The sequence below is a fragment of the Pteropus vampyrus genome, unplaced genomic scaffold, assembly GCF_000151845.1.
Source record: "Pteropus vampyrus isolate Shadow unplaced genomic scaffold, Pvam_2.0 Scaffold59, whole genome shotgun sequence".
Taxonomy (NCBI): Eukaryota; Metazoa; Chordata; class Mammalia; order Chiroptera; family Pteropodidae; genus Pteropus; species Pteropus vampyrus.
The window spans coordinates 726,280-733,359 of record NW_011888840.1 but is presented as its reverse complement, the minus strand read 5'-3'; positions in this window follow the sequence as shown (position 1 = coordinate 733,359).

Here is a 7,080-nt window from a genome sequence, read left to right as displayed (position 1 = left end):
ACCCTCCCTTCCACACTCTCAAGCCCATCTCTGTCTCCCACAACTGGATGAGTTTGTTTCACCCATGGAAAAACCACACAAACACAGAAAGGCCCTGGACTAGCTCCTTGTGATCACAGCCACCCCTGAGCCCCTCTTAGTGCCACACGCATTTTAAACCACCAAGTGACTTAGAGACGTGTCAAAATGGGGGCTATGTGACTGCTCAAGTTTATGTTTCATGGCAATTATTGAGGAGAAGTGTTGCTATGTCCTGCCCTAAAGAAGATGGTGAAGTAGTTGAAGTGGGTTTAGCAGAAGAGGAACAAAGATTATGGTGGTTAAGAGTATGGATGCTAATGACAGATTGACTAAGGCTGCCTCCCAGTTGTGCCATTTTCTGGATTCTGTGACCATAGATGAGTCACTTATTCTCCCAATGCCTCGATTCCCTCATCTGTAAAATGAGATTCTTGTGATGGTCATATGAATTAATATATGTAAGCCCTCAGAACAGTCCCTTGACATGTAAAAAGCAGTTTTGTTTTGTTTTGTTTTGTTTTGTATTGATTTGGAGGATTCTTGCCACCCTAGTTCTCCAAGCCCTCCCATATAAATGCAGAAATTTCCACGGAGAAATACTAACATGGTCCCTCTGAAAACTTCGGACCCTGCAAGCAGCTGAGAAGACATGGCTTCTCAAATTATATTTATGCAGCCCCTATTTTTACTTTCTACCAAAGACATAAAAGAGTCTTATCCATTTTGATATCTGTCTATATTTCTGAAAGATGTTCTTTGTTACTTGTTAATAGGGGGCAATTTTTTATGACTGCTGAAGTTGAAGAAAACCCAACGCGTATCACCCTTCTTTTTCATCCAAGGTGAGAATCCACTGAGAGTCAGAGAAGAGTCAGGTAAGTGGAAGAAAGGAAGGGAGGGTGGAAGGAAGGAAGGAGAAAAAGAAAAAGGAAGGAAACCGGAAAAGGAGGAAAGAAACTTGAAGAACACTCTTCACTGGTAAACAATAGTTATTATGATACAGGTTATGACATTTAGTTGTGGTTCCAAAATAGCCTTCTCAACTTGGGACAGCTCTTTAAGCTTTCTAAACGACTATTTTCTCACTTATAAAAATGAAATTATTCAACACATTATTATTTTCAACATGCTCGTTTGAGAAGTAACCAAGCTAATGTCAGTGAAAGTATCTAGTCCACACAAGAAACATTCAATAAATGTTAGTTAAATGTAGGTAGAAGACATGCATTTAAAATGATCCGTGTTCTGCCAACTGCTAAATTTTTTAGAGGCTCCATTGGACCTCACTCCAGTCTTGAAAACTCTGAAATTAACTATGACGCAAGGATTAGGTCCACAACAGCTGCCACGCAGGGGTATTTCGCTTGGGGCTCTTTCTGCGAAACCACATCAAATAGATGAGTATGCACTAGCTCTGGTGTCTCTTCAAGTGGGTGGGGCAGGGTCAGCTGTGTAGCAGAACAACAGCTCAACGCTTAGCTGAAATCTTGATAATTATAAAAGGAGACATCTAATCTTAAACAGCTTCTGAAAATACAACAGGATGGTAGAGTTTGCCTCAAAAAAAGCTACCAAAACAGTTTCCCTTTCATGACTGAAAAAAATGTAACATCCTATCCCGAAGTTCCCATTAAAATTCTCTGCAACTGAATGAGTTCCAGAATCTCTCTCATTACTGAGTCCGGGACGTCAGGACCTGGAGTCTGGCCCTGGGAGAGGGAAGCAGACGACCAGGGATGCGGCTTTCAGGCTCCTGCACTTTCCTTGATGTGGAAACTGGCCTGGTGGGGAGCAAGAGGCCCTCCGTGTTGCTCGCGTGTTATCTTCGAAACAGCCCAGGGGTGTGACCCCCAGCAACCTTTTTAAAGAAGATATTGTGTACTAGCTCCTGCGGGGCAAGTTCATCCTCATCGCTTTGAATCCTCACTCAGTAACAATTATAGCTCCTGAAACCTAGATGCAGGGGATTGTTGTCTGATAAAAGCATGAAAGGAAGATCAAATGAAGGAAGATGTGAGGAAATAACTGAATGAATAGATGACTAAATGAATAAATGATGAATAAATGAGACAGTTTGAAAAACTGCTCAATAGGACTTTTCAAAGTGCCTGAAAACTTAGAGCAGTGTCTAGGCCTTGGGTTTACAAATTTGGGAACTAGATTTTGATGAAATGATGAGATTCTTCATAAATCAATTAGTAATTATTCAATGTCAAAATGTTAATTTACCATGAGAAATCTTAAATTTAGCATATAAAAGTGCTTAGCCTAATTTCTGACTCACAGTAGGCATACAGCATCATTTACAAATAATTATTTAGAAATATCTACTATATAAATATTTACTATGTATAATATTTAATCAAATTCAACCAATATTTACTGAGTACACACGATGAGCCAGGTACTGACACAGTGATGAGCAAATCTATCATACGTTGCCAGGAAGCAAGCCTGTCCCATGAGGAAGTCTATATAAGAAACTTTATTAAGATGGAAAAGATTGCTTGTTGCTTACAGAATCAGAAAAAAAATAGAATCTGATGATCTTAATGGATAATTTCACCTAATTTTGATGAGTTGACATGTGCATCTCCCCACTCTTCCTGATCTAGGATGTCGCTTTAAGAAGAGTTAGCATCAAGTGCTTAGATCATGAATATAGTATTTCATCCTGGGTGTGTTCTTTTCCTGGGATCTCTTTAGCTTCAAGCAAAGTGCTGCGCATTATCTCCTTATTTTACTGATCTCTGCATCCCCCGAATCATCGTGAAGTACTTGGCATCTATGGGACATTCAGTAGTTTATGAAAAACTACAAAATAGTGGCCATATATCCAGAGCCAGATTCATACACTCATAAGTGTGGAAGGATTTACAAGGACAACCATATTGTTTGAATCCCAACTTTCATTATACTGGGGAAAATATCAGGCATAGAGTTACTGAACCAGACAGATGCAAAGAGGGACCAGAATGAATTGTGATTCGGAAAGAAATGAAATGGTAAATAAGGCAATATTATTTATATGTATACCTACATCTATGTCAATATCAATTTCTACATGTATATTAGTTTGCTAGGCTGACAGTATGCTGTAAGCTGGGTGACCTACCCATGGAAATTCATCGTCTCACACTTCCAGAAGCTAGAAATTCAAAATCAAGGTATCAGCAGTGCTGGTTCCTTCTGAGAGAGATGAGGGAGACTCTGCTGTGCCTCTCACTTCTGGTGGTCTGCTGGCAATCTTCAGTGTTCTTTGACTTATAGAAGCATTACCACGATCTTTGCCTTCACCTTCACATGGTATTCTCTCTGTGTGTCTCTATCTCTGGGTCCAAATGTTCCCTTTTTATAAAGACACCAATCATACTGCATTAGACCCACCCTAATGAGTTCATTTTAACTTATCTCTGCAAAGACCCAAAACAAGGTTACTTTCAGAGGTACTGGGGGTTAGGACTTCAAGATAGCTTTTCCATGGGACACAATTCAATCCATAACAATATGCTTGCCATTCACAAGAGATTTCTGTACAACTACTCAAGAAAATGTTAACAGTGATAACCTCTAAGGATTTGGACTATGAGATAGGGGATTTTTATTTTTTGCTTTCTACCTCTCAATTCTATTTGAAAAATTTAACCAGGAGCATATACTACCATTAATGCCCAACTGAGGCTTTCTTCATTATGTTATTGGAAATAGGCAAGAGAGCTTTTAAGAAATATAGCTCTCCCAAGTATTCTGTGTCTGAAACAAATACCTCAGAATTTGTGTAAATAGGAGGACATCTAGATTCTGTTTCCACTGAACACAGTGCTTTACTAAGCCACATAATTGAAGTTGTAAGCAGTGTGGAGCTGGACTAATTTAATCTCATTTTAGACACAATGCCCAGTATGTTTTTGGCCTTCAACCTAGGCAAAAGGCAGTATCTGTGACCCATTTTTGAGTCACTACAGCCTATTGGCTAATATCAAACAACATCTCTTCTGTTCTTAAAAAGTGGATTAATGTGGAATTTGCTGTCTCTGCTATGAACCCTTAAAAGGGCTATGATTACAGAACCAAGCAAGGCCATCTGAGGCAGAGGCTCATTCTTGCTGCATGTCACTTGGCAGTTTTCTTTGAGTGGTTCCCCTGTGCCATGCCTCTAAGGCCACAAGTGTGCATCCCATGGGGCCCAGCCAAGGAATTTCAGTACATGCCTTTCATCGGTACATTCAAAGCCAACACTGCACAAAATTTATTTCAGCTAACTCGCAGCTCAGTTTTCACTTCTACAGAGAGAAGAATCAGCTAATGGAAGCCTTTGATTTCAGTGTCAGTATGAGATTGAGTTGAAAGAGGAGACCTGTAACATAAAAATAGAGAGAACCTATTTAAGTCATCAGTCAGCAACTGTCACTTTCTTTAAGATTTTGCTGAGTCCCTGGCACTGGTGTAGCACCTGAATGTAGTGACAAGTAACATGGGCCTCACAGTCAGAAAGACTTGGGTCTGAGGACTGATTCTGTCGAACATTTAAGGTTGAGCCAGCCGCATGATGTTTTCAGCATTTAATCACTCTAAAATGTAACTCAAGGCAGTGAGCAGGCACATTCCCTCTTATCAAAACCAGGTGATAAGTTTATAAGTAATGGTTTCAATGTTATGGTAATAGCAAGAAAACTAATTTCTCATCAAGGATGATCAAAGTTTTTCTGAATGAAAGTCTGTTCTATGTTGTTGTTGGAGACCAGGCTTCTTCTATCTTCTTTAAGCCCCACCAACCTTATCACATGATTTTTATCCTCATGGTGTCAAGAGATCTGCCATACCTCCAGCCATCACACCTACTTCCCAGGCAGGAAGAAGGTAGAAGGGCTCAAGGCCTTCTACCTAATTGAAGCTCTTCCAAGCAGACTTAAACTTATATATCATTGGTGGGAATGGTGTCACATCACTGCTGCTAGCTAGATTGTGGATAGGAAAATTGAATACTTAGCTCTCTATTCTCTATGTTAGAAAAAAAAGCAAAGAAGAATCAGTGTTGAGTGAGCCAATTCTTAACCAAAGCAGGGCTGGGGTGGGGTAGGGGGTAGGAGAAGACATCAGTTATTTGATGAGCTATTTATGTTACATTTATTTTTACATTAAGATGAGGAACTAGGATTCAAGGAAGTTACAACAATCATCCAATATGTAGAAGTAAAAATCAAGCCTCAGTCATTTTGACTCTAAAATTTTGGCTCTTAAGAACTTTGCTTACTTTGGGCAAGAATCTAGACTGCCGCTTTAGGCACCTCGGACCAGAGTGACGCTCTGTTATGATGTAGAAGTAACAACCGTGTCTGCAGTTGGCAAGATACGTCCTTTATTGGCTTTAGGACACAGGGGCGTTGACAATTTAGTTGATTATTCATGGTGGATGTTTGCAAACCCCACCAGGCCATTGCAGCTACTGACCTCTCAACACGATAGGCAAAAAAGAAACATCAATTTTGTGGCCAAAAAGAAGGCCTCCAACTTGATGTAAGTACCAGTACTCATCTCCATCTCTTATAATGGTTTAAACTGACAGGCTAATGTGCTCTTTACAGTCACTTTCTTTTAGGCTATAAGCAGAAAGATATTTAAACCCTATCCTCAAAAAGTGAAAAACGGAAAGGTATGGTTCTCAGAACTTCTACATAAAGGCAATCAACAGGGCACTTACAAACTGTGGTTGCTAAAGAGTCGAGTGACAAGTGGGTTAGAAGGATTTCAGTTGTCTTCCTAATACTGTAAACTGTAAGTGAACTGGGGCACAAAGGCTATGTGGAGCAGAATGTCATATACAAAATAAACTACAAGTGCAAGAGTCGGTATGTCATTCAGGAGACAAGGTCTTCTGCTTATGCCAATGTCTGGTTATTTAGATGGAAGATTTGTCTTCACGGTGTGTTGTCTAATCTTTGGGACTGGACTACATGGAGTATAGAGATGCATCCTTTCAAGATAATGCCTACCTACAGAGTGAGCCATGACAAAAAACATAGCACTCATGTCCTTGATAACAGAAACTAAACTGCATGGCACACAGAATAAGCTGCAGGGCAGAAAATGTAAGTGAGAGAATCAGAGAATTGGCTTTGGAAACTGGCCCATGTAAATGACTCATTCACTCATTCAACAAACCTTTACTGATCAACTAATCACTGTGACCCTACTTGGAATAACTTGAACACAGACTAAGGGAGACAATGGCCTGCTTTAGAGTGAAGGTTCACTTAAATCAGTCACCATCTCACCTATGGAGAGCTACCTGGAGGACAAACCTATCTTATTATCCTTCCTAGGAACAAGAGGAAAATGAGCCCACTAAAACTGTGAGCATGAAAAACTAATTCTTACTATAACTTGAAAAGGTTCTGATGTCTTACAGGCAAGAACCTCTTGTTAAATTATCAAACAATTTAGAGATTTCTGAGAATCATACAGGGCTTATCCCAAAGTAAGCAAAAAGCTATTCGTCACCTGCTGGGTCGTCCAACTGTTTGTTCAACATGGTCTTTAAAGTAACCTAATGTGTACGAATTGAACTTTGGGAGATATTGATGGTCATGGCCATGGACCGGTGATGAATTTCCCTTAGCACTTTCCTGAACTGAGCGGTCGAACCAGGCATCAAATCCATGACTTCCTGTGCCTCAGCACTCACCTTACCCGGACATCGTACGTTCTCTAAGCACTAGGAATGTTCCGTATTCATCTGCATGTACTAAGCAGTCAACACAAAGCTTGGCATATAGTAAGCTTGCAATTCATTTTAAAATATACAAATATGTAAGCTTATTTCTCTCCCAAAGGTAAAATTTATAATTGGTTAGGAAAATCATTTGCGTCAGAGGTATATAAATATTGTTAAATTACTTTAATAAAAAGACAAAACAGGTGGGTAAATAATCTTATTTGAAACCTGCTATATTTTTAGGGGAAGAAAAAAGAACAACAAAATCCCTCCATATATTCACATGAAGAGGAAACAGTGTCTCATAGTCAGTCTGTGCTGCTATAACGGAATACCATTCTGGA